The sequence below is a fragment of the Amblyomma mixtum genome, chromosome 5 (genome assembly GCF_055824585.1).
Source record: "Amblyomma mixtum isolate Tamu chromosome 5, ASM5582458v1, whole genome shotgun sequence".
NCBI lineage: Eukaryota > Metazoa > Arthropoda > Arachnida > Ixodida > Ixodidae > Amblyomma > Amblyomma mixtum.
The window spans coordinates 90,250,015-90,266,024 of record NC_143016.1 but is presented as its reverse complement, the minus strand read 5'-3'; positions in this window follow the sequence as shown (position 1 = coordinate 90,266,024).

The window sequence follows — 16,010 nt, the reverse complement described above, 5'->3', positions numbered from 1 at the left end:
AATGAGGTCGTCAAACTCAGTTAAAGCAGAATATTTGTTCTGCAGCGAGGTCCTGAATTTCTCACGTTCCTTTTACCTTAACTCGCTAGTGGACGTACGTCTTACTTTAGTTTTTTCCGTTCTCTCTTCAAGTCTAGGCTTGGGACCTTACCATCCGGTGGTAGCTACAATGCACCTTTCTGAGGATTTCCACATCCGGCGATATGGCAGGATGAGCACGCACTACGCAGTCCATTTCATTTTTAGTCATGGTTCTTAGATCAGGCTGAATGATCTGGGAAAATTTCCTGTGTCATTTATTTTTCATTTTTCTTTGCCAAAAAAACTATGTAATTTCCCACGGATGAGTAATTGCGGTTCAGTATTTTTTCATCAATGTACGCTTCGATACGTTGTAATATTTTTCGAGGTTTATTGCATTATGGCGTTAGGTTTATTTGCCTATTTTATTTTTTTTATATACTATCAGGGCCAAATGCATTGCAGAGCGGAGAAGTTACCTATATATAAAAAGGAAAGATAACAAAATAAAAAACGGAATGAGGCTATTGTTATTAAAGCACTTACAGATTTGTCTACTCATGCAGTGTCAGCTAAAGCATTCTCAAAAAGCTGATGATCTTTGATGGAGGCTTTCAGCGAGGGAAGGTGATTCCAGTGGGGTGGTTTACGAGGTGTAAAAACGACTGAAAGGAAGCGTTAGTTCCGCAAAATGGAGTACCGACTTTAGGCATAATCAAATCGCGATGGCAGGTGATGCGGGGCAGGGATGAATTCATTTCACAAATGTCGATTGTGAAGTATCTTATAGAACAGACAGATACAAAACATTTTCTAATATGTAGTTAAAGATTAAGGCCTGACTTCATTGAAAATATGCTAGCGGTCCTGTTTAGGTTAGAATGAGACGGACTGAATTCTGTACCAATCAGTATACCAAAATTGGTCCGGTTTGTTAAAACCCGGATAGGAATGCATTAGTTTATTAGGTAAGCAACATTTTCCGCGAACATGGTCCAATTTCTTCGCAATCTACGACTGCCGTCGTCCTCCACGGAATTTCGAGGAGCGAACAGAATTCTTTGTAACTGCGTAAGGGTCTGCGCTTTTATAATTACGGATAGTTTCTGATCTTATTCACAAATGTACGCCTTGAACAAAATATCTAGTTTACACTTGTCGTATGTAGCGTGCGCGCGATACACGCGTAATATCATGCGCAATATTAACTCGTCCCCTGTCTTGAAGTTGATGATGATGATGATGTCCTCAGGCTTAATGGCACATACCCACGGCGGGGAATTGGCCAGGGGGAAGTTACAGTTTCTGTGACTTTATTCTTTTTGACGAGTCATCCATAAGTAATCCTTCTCTACGTATAGAGGTCAACATGGCTGGCAAAATTGTCGGCGTATTTTCAGGCTTCTTCTACCGCTTCCTACGCGACAAAAATCCGATGACAAAGATAGCGAATGCATTCGGTGAGCAAAGGCACAAAGAGGGATAAGAAGAGGCACTGGAAGATGTAGCAGAGGTGAGGGCAAAGATGGCTGGAAAGGCTCTGTTCACGTCGGGAACACCGGGTGCGCCGAAGAGCCGCATCCGAACATCGGAACGTGACCAATTTACCCGGTCAAGGATAATGGGGCCCCGGACACGCTCCCCAGCCCTCACTCGTACCAGAAGCACCGGCGAAGCCCCGCGATAAAATGAATGTTTCGGTGCATTAAGAAGGGGAATGGATTGGGGAAGAGACGTGGCCTGCGTGTTGAAAAATGAAGTCCCCATTTATTTTATTCAATCGGGGTGGGAGGATTTTCACTGAGAGCTGAGTGAAATTAAGGGGGGGGGGGGGGGGAAGCAAGTTTATTTTGTTGATGTTTAACTCATTTCGAACCGCGCACTGCAAGCTGAATGGAGGAGAATGCACAGAGACTTTGTTACGTATTTGTTGAGCATGAAGGAAGGGAGGGGGGGGGAGCAGCCCTCGCTAAGCTCCCTTAAAGTGAATTTAGAGCATTGTGTTTAAGGGGCGTAAATACTTTTGAGCGGCCAGTGCGTATGCGCGCACGGGCGCTGAAGGGTGCCGAAGAAGAACGTGATTAATGGACAGGATTGACTCATTCATATTTCTTTTTTAAATTGCTTTTGTCGGTCCGAGATGCACAAAACGTTGTCGGTGGTGGTTCTTTTTTATGTATGTATACATACATACATACATACATACATACATACATACATACGTACGTACGTACGTACATACATACATACATACATACATACATACATACATACATACATACATACATACATACATACATACATACATACATACATACATACATACATACATACATACATACATACATACATACATACATACATACATACATACATACATACATACATACATACATACATACATACATACATACATACATACATACATACATACATACATACATACATACATACATACATACATACATACATACATACATACATACATACATACATACATACATACAGGTTTTATTCGCCACAAAGAAGTGGAAGGAGGCGGAGGGAAAAGCCGTACATTTGCGGCTTGAAAAATCCTCCGCCCCCTTACAGTGTATACAGCAGCAGAGTGGGGCAATAAACAGTCGCATTTTTGTTGCAAAGAGGAAAAAAAAAGCTTCAACACACAAAAAAAGCACTATATCGCATCACAAAATAAAATAAGCCTAAATAAGAGTTTCAATAAAGCACAGGTTCTGGACGCCTGGGAAAACATTTTTTTCCCTTTTTTTTTAAACGTAAACAATGCAATGTAATTGAACATAAGGATAGACCTGTGCGTTCATTCACAAAAAAAAGTATGAGTAGCAAAATATTTGTACATATTTGGAAGAGACATATTGGATACATCAGCGGCTTCTTTTTCTGCAGCATTCAATAATCGCGGAAGATTATACCGTAGTGTTTGTTGTCCATAGGCAGTGCGACATTTTGGAATTTTCCATCGTTCTGGAGTTCTGGTGCTGTAGGTGGGATAATTGGGTCTTAATTCTGCCATTTCAGTAAAAACTGTACTCTTTCGTTGGACGCTTAAACGGTACTGCCTGCATAATTTGTATTCGTATATATTTCTTACTTTTAATAAATTAAGCGAAGCAAGGATATGCGAAGAAGGTGCTGTGTATTCAACGTTTTCAATTATTCGTACTATTTTTTTCTGTAGCCTTTCAAGCTTCAACAGATTAGTTTTTGTTGTTGTTCCCCAGACTAAATGAGAGTAGTTTAGGTGGGAGACAAAGAAAGCGTTATAGACCATTAGTTTAACTTTTTTTGGAAGAGTATAGCGGTTGCGATTTAAAATTCCAGTTATGCAGCTCAGTTTGCTGATTATACTATTTACATGATCATTCCATTGTAAAGTTGAATTAAAATATACCCCTAACACCTAGACAATGTCTACCATATTGCCACGTATCATAGTGTTTGTTCGTTCACGCTCAAGGCTGCAGGAAAGGGCCGTTATCACTTTTGTTCGTGACGCGAGAAGCGACCAGACTAATCTCGATTTATCGCAGCCATGAAAGGCTGCATCTAGGTTTTTCCAGATTACTGTAGTGATCTTGACCTGTTATCTGGAAGTTTCCTTGCCGGCTTTAAATTGAGCGATGCCGCAAGCAGCGGGCATTCGTAGTTCGACGATTGACGAGCACGCTTGTTGCTTACGCCGCCACCGAGTGAGTCAGTTCTTTTGTGGGCGCAAGTCAGCCCAAATAAAGAGCTTCGTTTGCAAGTATTTCTGGTGTCTTCCTGACCGCTGGACTGGCGTCACTACAACGTGACATCTGGTGGAGGTGCTGGGTAGCCTTCTACGTCCCGGACACCCCCTACAAGTCGTGACGCCAGCCCTCTGAGTCATTCACCGCAAGACCTGACTCCCGTCCACCGCGCAAGCCGACGTCTGCTAGGGGACGCACCTGAGTTCGGGACTCTGACGGACCCTACCCGGAAGCGAAATCAAGTAGCAACGTCCACCATGAGCTTGCCCCAGACGACTACTCCAATCGTTATTCAGCAGCCCCGGGTGCCACCAACACCGACCCGGCCAGCGACCAGCGGAAATCGAGGAGGTTTTGCGTCGGGAAGAATGCTCACCGTTCAGCCCCCTATCACGTTCCCCGTCGCCATCGTCACCGCGCTTTGTATCTCCTAGCCGAGGCTACGCAGTGCGTGGACGCTCCCCCAGGTCCCGAAGGTTAAACTGAATAAAGCAGCCTCTGGAGGTGAGGTTGCTTCTGAGCGCAAGAACTAAGATCCTCGATCGACGAAAACAGAAGACCATGCCCCCTACGACGACGACGAACCCTACGACAACGACGAACCCTACGACAACGACGGACCTTACGACAACGACGAACCCTACGACAACGACGACCCCTACGACAACGACGACCCCTACGACGACGACGACCCCTACGACGACGACGACCCCTACGAAGATGACGACCCCTACGAAGATGACGACCCCTACGAAGATGACGACCCCTACGAAGATGACGACCCCTACGAAGATGACGACCCCTACGAAGATGACGATACCTACGACGACGACGATACCTACGACGACGACGATACCTACGACGACGACGATCCCTACGACGACGACGACTACGACGACGAAAACTACAACACCGACGAAGACGACACGGCCACGACACGACACGACGACCCCTACGACTACGACGACGACAACAACTACGACTACGAAAACTACCACAACACCGACGACGACGACGACACGGCCAGACTTGAAGCTTTTACCGCTGCCTTTAAACCTTATTATGAATGCTAAAGGACTCGAAGCTGGCATTCTCCGTGTTTGTTTTCATTTTGAAGCATCGAGGCGATGCTTTTTTTGGTAGGGGGGTAATGCCACGTATCATAGTGTTTGTTCGTTCACGCTCAAGGCTGCAGGAAAGGGCCGTTATCACTTTTGTTCGTGACGCGAGAAGCGACCAGACTAATCTCGATTTATCGCAGCCATGAAAGGCTGCATCTAGGTTTTTTCAGATTACTGTAGTGATCTTGACCTGTTATCTGGAAGTTTCCTTGCCGGCTTTAAATTGAGCGATGCCGCAAGCAGCGGGCATTCGTAGTTCGACGATTGACGAGCACGCTTGTTGCTTACGCCGCCACCGAGTGAGTCAGTTCTTTTGTGGGCGCAAGTCAGCCCAAATAAAGAGCTTCGTTTGCAAGTATTTCTGGTGTCTTCCTGACCGCTGGACTGCCGTCACTACAACGTGACAATATCAATGGCTGCGGATCTAAACATTACGGTTCCTTGTGACGAAATTTGTTTACTTTTTGGTCGAAAAATTACCACCTTTGTTTTGTATGCGTTAAGTTTTAAATGATTGCTGGAAGTACACGAGTCCAATTTGCGCAGAAGATTATTTGCTTTAGTAATTCCTTCAGCTTCAAACGTGATGGCACCAAAGCACTGGTATCGTAGGCATAGATAACGAACTTGGTATCTGAGCAGATGTGTACGATATCATTAATGTACAAATTAAATAGGACAGGGCCTAAAATGCTACCCTGTGGGACTCCTGAAATTATTTTTTTCCTCTGAGAAATGAAACCATTTATGTCGACATACTGAAATCTATTTGATAGGTAACTTTTGAGCAGAGCCAGAAAATGTCCCCGTTACCATAATGATGCATTTTTTCAAAAAGGATAGTATGACTAATATAATCGAAGGCTTGGCTAAAATCAACAAAAATGCCCATAACAATACATTTCTCTTCAAACTGTTTTAGAATATATTCCTTATGGTTCAACAGCGCCAGCTCTGTAGACCTGTCCCTTCTAAAACCATATTGCGAAGTAGTTATTATATTATGCTTGCTGCAGAACCGCGATATTCTATCTAGGATGATTTTCTCGAGACCTTTCGAGAAGGCAGGATGAATTGACACCGGTCTGTAGTTACATAAATCATTTTTATCACCTTCCTTATATAAGGCTATCACACGGGTGACTTGCATTTTTGTTGGAAAAACAGCGGTAGAAATGCAAAGATTAAAATTGTGCGCTAGAATGGGGCTGATTATACGTATCACATACTTCACGGGTCTTATTTGTATACCATCGGCATCAACACTATGAGAATTATTTAAACTCAAAAAGAGAGAACACACTTCATTTGAAACTGTTGGTTCAAAAAATATTGTGCTAGAGTTTTTCTTCCCTGAAGTTTTGTATGATGTTGTCGGGTTTTTAGTAAAATCTCTGTTAACAAAGTAGTCATTAAAAATATTTACCATTTCTTCTCCTTTTAATATCTGTCCTTCGTAAAACATTTCTTCAACTATCTGTTTTTTCTCGCTCCGACCCATCAGTGCATTTAAGTTATTCCACATTAAGTCAGTCCGCTTTACATTGGAACCGAACATGTTCTGATAGTACAGTTCTCTTGCTTTTCTTAGCTGCTTAGTCAAGTCATTACGAAATTTTTTGAACGCAGCGAGATCAGATGCTGTACGAGTTCGCATAAATGTTTTAAACAGGCGTTCTTTCTTTTCAATCTTCTTCAATAGGTACTTTGTCACCCACGGTTTTCGACATCTCTTATTACCCGTCTGGCGTTTGAATACGAAGTGACGTTGGTATACCGAAAGAAACAAACTCAAAAAGGCGTCATAAGCTACGTTCGCATTTGTTTCCTGAAGGACGTTGTCCCAGCAAACTGTTTCCAACTCATGATAAAAAGTTTCTAAGAGGGTAGGTGTAACAGGCTGAAAAAAATTAGACACTTTGTGGTGGAAGTTTCCCTGAGTACTAAATTTTATGCTACAAAACACAGGCAAGTGATCACTAATAGGGTAAGTGAGAACACCGGAACTGACCAGGTTAGCATCATAATTTGTTATTACTAAATCTAGAATTGTTTGCGTGGACGACGTTAGACGGGTGGGAGAAACAATATGGTTGATACAGCCATTAGATAGCAATACATTTTCAAACTCTGTTTTCTTCGTACAATTGCTACTCATATCAATATTAAAATCACCGGCAAGTATCACATTGTATCTGCTTTGGTTAACAAATGACAATAGATTATCTAAAAAAAAAAAACAATTCAGGGAGAGAGCCATCCGGAGGGCGATAACAAGTTGCAATTACAACGTCTTTGATTTGCAGACAAATAATCTCAAAATTATCTGTGACACAAGAAAATTCTGAAAGCAAGGCAGGTTGTAAGAGAGAGCTTACTAGCGCAAACACACCACCACCGCGACGAGTGGTTGTATTAACAGAAAAAGTTGTCATATTAGGAAGATCAAAAGTGTCAGAACTGCTTGTTTGCCATGTTTCTGTTATCATCAGAACATCAAAACAATTCTCAAGCTTTTTTAACAAGGATTCTAGTTCAGCAACCTTGTTGAATACAGACTGTGCATTTAAGTGAAAGCAACGAAGATAACCATGTGTCTGACCACCAAGCTCTCTTAAGAGTTCTTCTAAGGTAACATGCCCTAGGTACGCCATTTCACGATAAGTATCACGGGTTTCTGTCTACAATAAAAGGCATTTAGCTACCAAGTGTGGAGAGGTCACTTACGCTCTTGATAACCTTAGCGCCATCGCCACTCTTTCTACGCACCAAAATTTTCCCATTGACATGCCACACATATGCAAAGCCAGACTGTTTAGCCCACTCTTTTGTGGCTTGCAACAACACTCTCGAATAGTTGGTCATGTTTTCTGTGATGTACACTGAGTCGTCTTTTTCCTTAAGAACCACCCTTTTCTGCAGCCAAGCGTCCCGAAGATCCTGCCGTACAAAACGGGCAATCACACCTTTTGTCTTCCCTGGTTTCGCCGACATCCTATGAAGTGCGAGGGTGTCCGCCTCAGTGAGATGATTCATGCCAATCTTGTCAGCAATCTTGTCAGCAATTTACACTTCTGCTGCGCCTCATATCTTATGGCGTGTGCCTCCCTCGGGCCTACCGAGATCTTGCGTCTTTCCAGTACATACCTGTGCAGTCTTCGGCATTCTCTATTAGCTAATCGCATGAATAAAAAACGCATAGCGGACACACACATCTAGAACCAGTCGTACAAGAAACCGTCAAAAACTGAAGACTGCCTTTCTTCTCTAACCATTTTTTTTATTCTCTAAGCGAATTTAGATTTTTAAAACCAATTAGTGCAATTACATTAAATATCTACCAGTTTAAAAAGAACACAGCCAATACAATTCCTGGATTCGCTCTAAATAAAAACGGCAGAAAACCTCACGAATATGTTAACGCGAAAATTGTTAAGTTATGAACTATCAGTGATGGCTCGTTTAGCAGAAGGTCAATACGATGTTCTTAACAGGCACAATTCACTTCAACAGGATGGAATGTGGGCGACAAAAATCGTCGCCAACTGCTCTTACGTACGGCACAGGATTGGTTAATCGTTTTTAGGCTAGAAGTCCAACTGCTTCTTAGCGGCATAGTCAAACAATTACGACGGCTCCTGTGACCCTACCAAACTCGTCAGTGGTTAGGATGAGACCACTACTCACCCTTCAGGGATGTTCAGCTTTGATGGTGTTGTAAACGCCCCACTGCAAGGCTCGAAAGCAGACCTTGTGGCTTGAGAACTTATGAATAACATTTTACTTATTATCCTTCCACTTTACTTTACTTTACTTTACTTTACTTTACTTTACTTTACTTTACTTTACTTTACTTTACTTTACTTTACTTTACTTTACTTTACTTTACTTTACTTTACTTAACTTTACTTTACTTTACTTTACTTTACTTTACTTTACTTACTATCGAAAAGTAGAAGCGTGTCGACAATGAAAGCTGAGCTTCGGAAATATAAAGACAGGGGTCGATGTGATGAAAGATTTGAAGCGATATGAAACGGAACGCTTCATTAGCACGCAGTGTATATAACTCCCTTAGTAGGAATAAGAATTATAATTTTTGTTTTAAAGTAGTGTTGTTTTGGAAGTGCCACCTTCCATTGCTGTTTTCAGTTTGATGCAGTGGATCTTCTTCTTGAGCACTAAGCGCTCTCTTTCAAAATGCTCATATCTGTGCTTTTACTTATGGGCTGCAGGCAAAGTGTGGTACGCATATATACACACAGACTAGATGCAGGCAGCTCCAAACACTGGTCGTGTCTTTTCCTTACCTCTGTGCTTGTGGTCTAGTCGTGTAATACACAAGCCCAGTTTCATAGGAGAGAATTAACCCAGTCCACTCGCTCAATCAAAAAGTAACCAAACTCTCTGGTTTGGTTACTTGTTTCGAGCGTTTTTTTTTTCTTCCTTGTGTTTCTTTTCATGCTGAAGTAACGAGAATAACAGCGGGCCAGTAATGCTGTCACAGACTCACGGCAGTTTTTTTTTTTCTCGCGTCCGTTTCGCACTCATGGCAAGCAGCTCAGCATGCGCCTCACTTTTTGAGTGCCGAGCCATAATCTATTACGAGTGTTTTCTACATTTTTATGTCGTGACGGTTTTCCGCAGCTTAGGCGACCGTGCTAGAGAGCATCCCCTTTCTCTACGCCATCTCATCCGTTTAATCTGGGAGGCTTCGCAAGGTGGGGCATCATTTATCTCCCGTCGACCTCTCAATTGGAGGCGCCTTTCCGCGCAAGCTTAACCGAAGCTGGAACAGCCGTTCAATCTTCCTCTGGCACAGCCGCGCAGCTCAATCTGCGAGAAAGCGGCAGTGGAAAGCCTTCGGAAGTCTCACTGCTGCCGGTACGATTGCTCTGTTTGGCTAGCAACTCGGCGCACGCAGAACTCAATAGAGGAAATGGAAAAGAGCCTTGGCACTGTGGACCCTTTCGCATACTATAGGAGCCATCGGTGCAGCCCAGAAGCGGTCCACACTGTTATCAGAGAGAAAGCCATAGGCTTAATGGCGGGCCTGTTGTCTCGAGTCTGATTGCGTAAAGTTCATCTCTTTCGCTAGCATCCGCAGGTTGACTGACTTTCGCATTCTTTTTATTTCGTTGCCGTTTGACCGAGATGACAGTGAAAATGAGAAGCTGTTTGCTTGCACGGGCTGCCTTTTTCTTAAGCCTTTACTTCACTTCTCTTTTTTGCATGCGTGCAAAAAAACAACATTTTTTTTTAATGAGCTCATTGATTCCCTAGCAAAAATGGTGAAGCACTGACAGGCGAGCAAAGCAAACACAGAGCTGATAATTAAAGCGTGCATCGTTGTTAGTCAAGTTCTGTTTACCTTCCTCACCTGTGCCCCCTTTAGCGATTTGTTTACACACGGCGCTGCTTTAGTGCAGACCTGGCCTATAATTACTGTCTTTCTGCAAGATATTCAAGCACGCCATGGCTTTGCACTTATTAGCGCGCAGTAATGAACTTTCACTTCGCCCTCATCTTGCGTTCGATCGTAGCGGTCCCTGTCCCTCCACCTTGGAAGTCTAAGTGTTCTGGTGCTTAGCACTGAAGCGCCGAGACTAGCAGGCAATCGTTGAGGAAATGTCAGGCCGCAAAATTGAGACGTCGCCGCAATTTATGTGCTAAATTATTAATAAAACAAGTAATAATACCGTTTCATCAATCAATGAACTGCATATTTTGTAGAAAAATTCCTTTGGCTTGAAATGACTAAAACTACCGCGCATTGTACTCATCACTGTAAAACTGAAACGCAGTCTTCCCTGCTTCACCACAGAGCTCGGCAACGCCAAGCAGCAACAGATCATTAAATGTCACCCTCAATATTGCCATTGCATTCTACCTACGCGACGCAGAATTCTTCGTGTCCATAGAGTTGTATAGAACCACGTAATTGTCTCTGTACCTTGTAATTTTTAGTCTCGGTCCCAATTCTTCGCGCGATGTTTCTTTAGAATGACGTGCATCTGGCCCGGCTACTTTCCGTAATGTCGCTGCACTCATTTATATTTCATATTTCAACACCGCAAAACACGTAGCCAAAGAATGAGCCAAGATAAACACAGATATATTTCTTGTCCCCAATGTCAGGGTTCTCATACACCGACTACCATAAGAAAGCACGACTACCATATGATAAAAAATGGGTTTTAAATCCCGTTCATCTGTTTCTCAGCGCCACAGACTGGTCTTCACTTATTTCAACAAGAAGCTTTCGATAGCCGCAAAAAAAAATAGTCGATAAAAGTCGGAATAAAATCGCACTGTCAGAGTTGGAGTAAAATATGGCGGTCTTAGACAAGCACAGACGCTTAAATAACGTTAAGCCATTTAATACTTTGTGCGCCGTAGTCAATGGCGTTCAATTAGATGGCCGGAATATACCTGTGTTGTGTTGAGCTTTATAGCACATTTGCAGGTTAGGCTGTCAATGAAATGTATAATGGTCGAAAATGCTTGCCGCAACACCATAATATCCTTTCAACGCGACGGCGAAAATTGGTCTTTGTTGCCTGTCAACAGCTTGCAGGTTAATACGGCTTCTTCTGTGGTCTAGAGTTGACCGTTTTAAAGACGGATGGGATGAAATTTGTTGCTAAGACGTCTACTCTACATTTCGATGTAGTGAACACGTTTGTAGACATTTGTAGCCATATAAAGACGCTTTTTGTTATTAGGATAGTCCGGCAGATGCTCTCTAATGCCCTATTTAAATCTCTTACAGCGCAAACGTCGATAGGGCATGACAGCGATATACTAAGACAACGCCTTGACCTCCTATCACACCAAAATTTAGGTCACGCAGTCCTACTAATACACAAGTACTATCGCCTTTCACCAAATCCTTTTCTCCATTTGGCTGCTCAACGTTTGAAAACACCCACTCTCTCAAGCCAGTGTCCCTGAAGCATCCATTTTTGCCACGTTTTTTTTGCCTTCCAGAGCTGAGCTGTTCAAGTCCTGACACGTAGTGCGCACTGTTGAAGCAAAAAAAAATAATCGTGGCGGTGTTTTAACGTATCTAAACTGAGAAGACGTCTGAAACTATGTCTTTAGGCTGGTTGACTCATGGTTTTGTTTTTTTGGGTCGTCGGCACGTCTGGCGACGACATAAGACTCAGGTTAAGCTCTGATCGAGGTTAAGGTGATCAGATCTGTTCTCGCAGCAGGTGGAAGTTCATGAAGGAAACTATGTGCAGTGCACGGCGCGAAAGTGTTCCAGTTTAACCCAAGGCTTGACCGGCTTGCGGAGATAGCCTAGTGCGCTCGTGCAGTGGCCAGCGAAAGCTCACCTGTTCGCGCCGCCGCGGCTTCGAAACCCAGTCGCGGCAATATTTAATTTATTACTGCAGCTTCAAGGGAAAGAACGCCACACGATTCTTGATTGCTTTTGACCTCGTGAAGTTGTTATTTCGCACCCTACCAAGCTTTAGTTCTACTGTTTAACGACCCAGGCAAGTTTCGAGCCGTTCGAACACACATTCACAACGCCCGCAGATTTGGATAAGCCTAAAAAAGTTCCCCGCCCTTTAGCAATCAGCGGTGACGCAGAGATCCTCTGACAGTCACGCTGATGGACGGCACCCACATCGGTACTGGGCAGCGGCCGCCGCTGGTTTCAACTGTACAATGCGAACCAAAAAAACGTCGGTGCAATAGCTGTTGCCTTGTAAGCTGTCGCCGTCTATCGGTGATCGGCGGAAGTTGAACACGACAGCGGCGTTCATAACGCCTGCGCGGTACATTCAGTAGTCATGTGTGTGGTTCCAACCGGCAGTGCTTATGAGAATATAAGCTAGCGCTGGTTTTATTGTGTGTCAAGGTACTTAGAAGCTAAAAATATAGCCAAGGTGCAGAAATCGAACTTTCTGACCCTAGAGCGATAATTTTCATCTCGTTTCCTGTTTCATCCTGTTGGTGTTCCACTCGGCGCGGAGGCGCATTTTTCGACGAGGTTATGTTTTACAATTGAAAGTTTTTAGGGCGGGCACTCAAAGCCTTACGAGGAGCCTGAGGGCTTCCATCAAAATTACATCTACTTTCCTTGCCATAGCTTTCTGGATCGCACTTGCATCCACTGCAGTGCTGTTATACCGTGAGTAGGCCAGGGACATTTTGTAGTCTCTCAAAAGAGAGCAAGCGCAAACGAGAAGATACAATTGAAACAACGCAACACCAGCGAAAAAATTCCCAGATTCGTGTGCGACAAATAGTAACGAAGCGTAAGCGTTGCACCACTTTGTCCAGTGTCTCAAATGCATGCAAATTTCAGGGGGGTACACGGTTCTCTACAGGCAGCCCCTCACTCCCCCTTCTCTCTTCAACTTAACAAGTGCAAGATACGGGTATAGACCGAAGTACCGACAAAGGCGCCGCGTCAGCAGAAGCCCAGCTGACCGGGGGTGATAGAGAGGAGCAAGTCGGACAGTCGACAAGAGGAGCTTCTAAAACGTCCCCTAATAGCAGAAGACCATTACCGTCCAGCTACACACCCTGCATAGTGCTCCACGCTCACAGTTCTTTGCTGTGCGGAGTTGTTTAACGGTGGATGCTTTACACTTCAGTAGAATATCTTCGCCTGCGTTCCTAACCTAAGAAAAGCTGACTAATTTAAGACACTTCATGTTCTCGGACAATCTTTGCATAACCCACGCTGATGTGGTATTTGCGGTTGCGAATCCCTTTCTTTGGATCTTTGGACTTAATAAGGATACTACCAGCCTTACTCGAAGGGGAGCTCTCTCCTTATTTCAAAACGATGTAATATTTATTTTACTGCTGTACGAAGCCCCCTCACTATTTCAGTAAAGTTGTGTGCCCTTCGAAGCTAAAACACCTGTTTATCGGCTGCTTCCCATTACCCGCTAGCTCAATGAAACCCCAAGTTCGCAGCAATGCACTCATAGTGCGCTACGGCTCTAAGCATCCTAGCGCGCTTATGGGCAAACAGGTTACGCTTGTGCTAAAGCTCAAGCTCAATCACAAATTGATTCGACACCAGAAAAGCAGAGGCTTGAAATGAAATCAAATTACGATCACACGTAGTCGTGGCATATTATTTTATTTTTATTTTTTCTGTAGAAGGAAAAACGCCGTCTCACTCCACCGGCTTCCCTATTTTGCATGTTCATTTGGTGTCCAACAAGTAGTCCCGGGACTAACCTCATGATGGGGCAGGGGAAGAGGTTGTGCCCCCCCCCCCCCTCAACTCCAAGCGAAGGGGGCGTCAGGAACCCCCTGTCCCGCGATTTGCGCCACTGACTGCGTCGTACTAAGCTGCTATAGTGACCACAGGGTAATCCCCCCTAAGAATAGACTGCGCAGAAAAAGAGACGTATACACTTCAGTTTTCCTTCGTCGCCGTATGGCTGCGCTGGATGGATGTTATAGACTAATTACTCACTTCTTACACATACGCAAGCATTTTTACTGTCGACAGCCCAGCTTAAGTACTCCACACAGTGCAAACTATCAACAAAGCGCAGCTCATGGTGAGCGCCATTGCGAGTCAAAGGCGTGGCGTTCACGACACGTCCCTTACCCTACGCTCACTACATGACCATTTTACTGTGACGATTTCGCGGTGGTACCCATATCTGCAGCGTTCATGCTGTACGCGACCATAAATTTTTGATCTTGTCAGCGTTGAAGTTAACTGTGCGAGGTTAGTAAAACGGAAACGCGAAAGACTGACCGAACGTTATAACTGACGAAAACGTGAGCGCATACGAAGAAGGAGACGTGAGATAGACACAGGACAAAGCACTAACTTGCAACTGAATTTCATCGACAGGGCAGCGAGTTCCAGAAAACTAAGAGATGAAAAATTGAATGCATGGGCAAGCCATTTCTATCCAGGAACGCGAACTCCTTATCTGATATACAGGGTGTTTCACCTAAGACTTTCTGCAATTTTTAAAAATAAGCTATTTGAATTAGGTGCGCGCTTTTTCTGGCATAGCATTGTCAGTGGTGTAGTACATCATAATGCAGCTAAGACGTGCTAACTAGCAGGCTTGTTAACCAATATTTAATAGTTAACTTTTAAACTATTACCGTTGGGCTCCTTAATTATTGAGAGGCATGTAGCCCCCCGTAAGTAATGTCCATAACCCTTTTTAAAATTTCGAGAACGCGATTATCCTCGGCGCTGTGGCCCAACAAATTTTGGCTATTTCGACGAGTTACGTGCACTGGAGAGGTTGCTTTGCCTGCAAGCTTCTCAAACCGCATGTATTTTGGCACGATGTAGGCGAAATTTGTCGGGCCACAGCGCCGAGGATAATCGCGTTCTCGAAATTCTAAAAACGGATATGGACATTACTCACGGTGGGCTGCATGCCTCCCAATAATTAAGGAGCCAAACGGTAATAGTTCAAAAGTTAACAATTAAATATTGTTTAACAAGCCTGCTAATTAGCACGTCTTGGCTGCATTATGATGTACTACACCACTGACAATCCTATGCCAGAAAAAGCGCGCATCTAATTCAAATAGCTTATTTTTAAAAATTGCAGAAAGTCTTAGGTGAAACACCCTGTATTAACTGGAGGTGTACCGACGCACTCGGCTGCCATCTTGTGAACAATACGTGCTTCTATATTCTCACCCATGGAATTGTCCTTGCACCTCGTTTCATCTGTGCACTCAATGAACAATGGCTTGCACGTTTTGCTGGCACACTCAAGGCAGTGATCTGACCCGTGATCGTTTCTTGGTTGTGCCACATTACGCTCGTGTATCTTTGGTCTTTAATTTAGGCATCTGCCAGTCTGCCCTTGCATGCCGGACGACAAGTCAATGGAATACGATATACCACCCCTTCTCTGCACTCCACAAACTTGTTTCGATGCTCTTTTATTCATTTTGCGCTTTTTTGAGATGCTGCGAAATGGGTTGGTCATCCTACACACTTTCGGCAGCTTCATCTTGTTTTGGACAGAGAAAACAAACCTCAAGTTTACTCCATTGGCAGCCCTCTTGAGCCTGTGTGAAATGCCGTGCATGTACGAAGTCACCGTCTTCTTTCTTTTGGCGGGCTGCTTAGAATGGTTCTTTTTACACT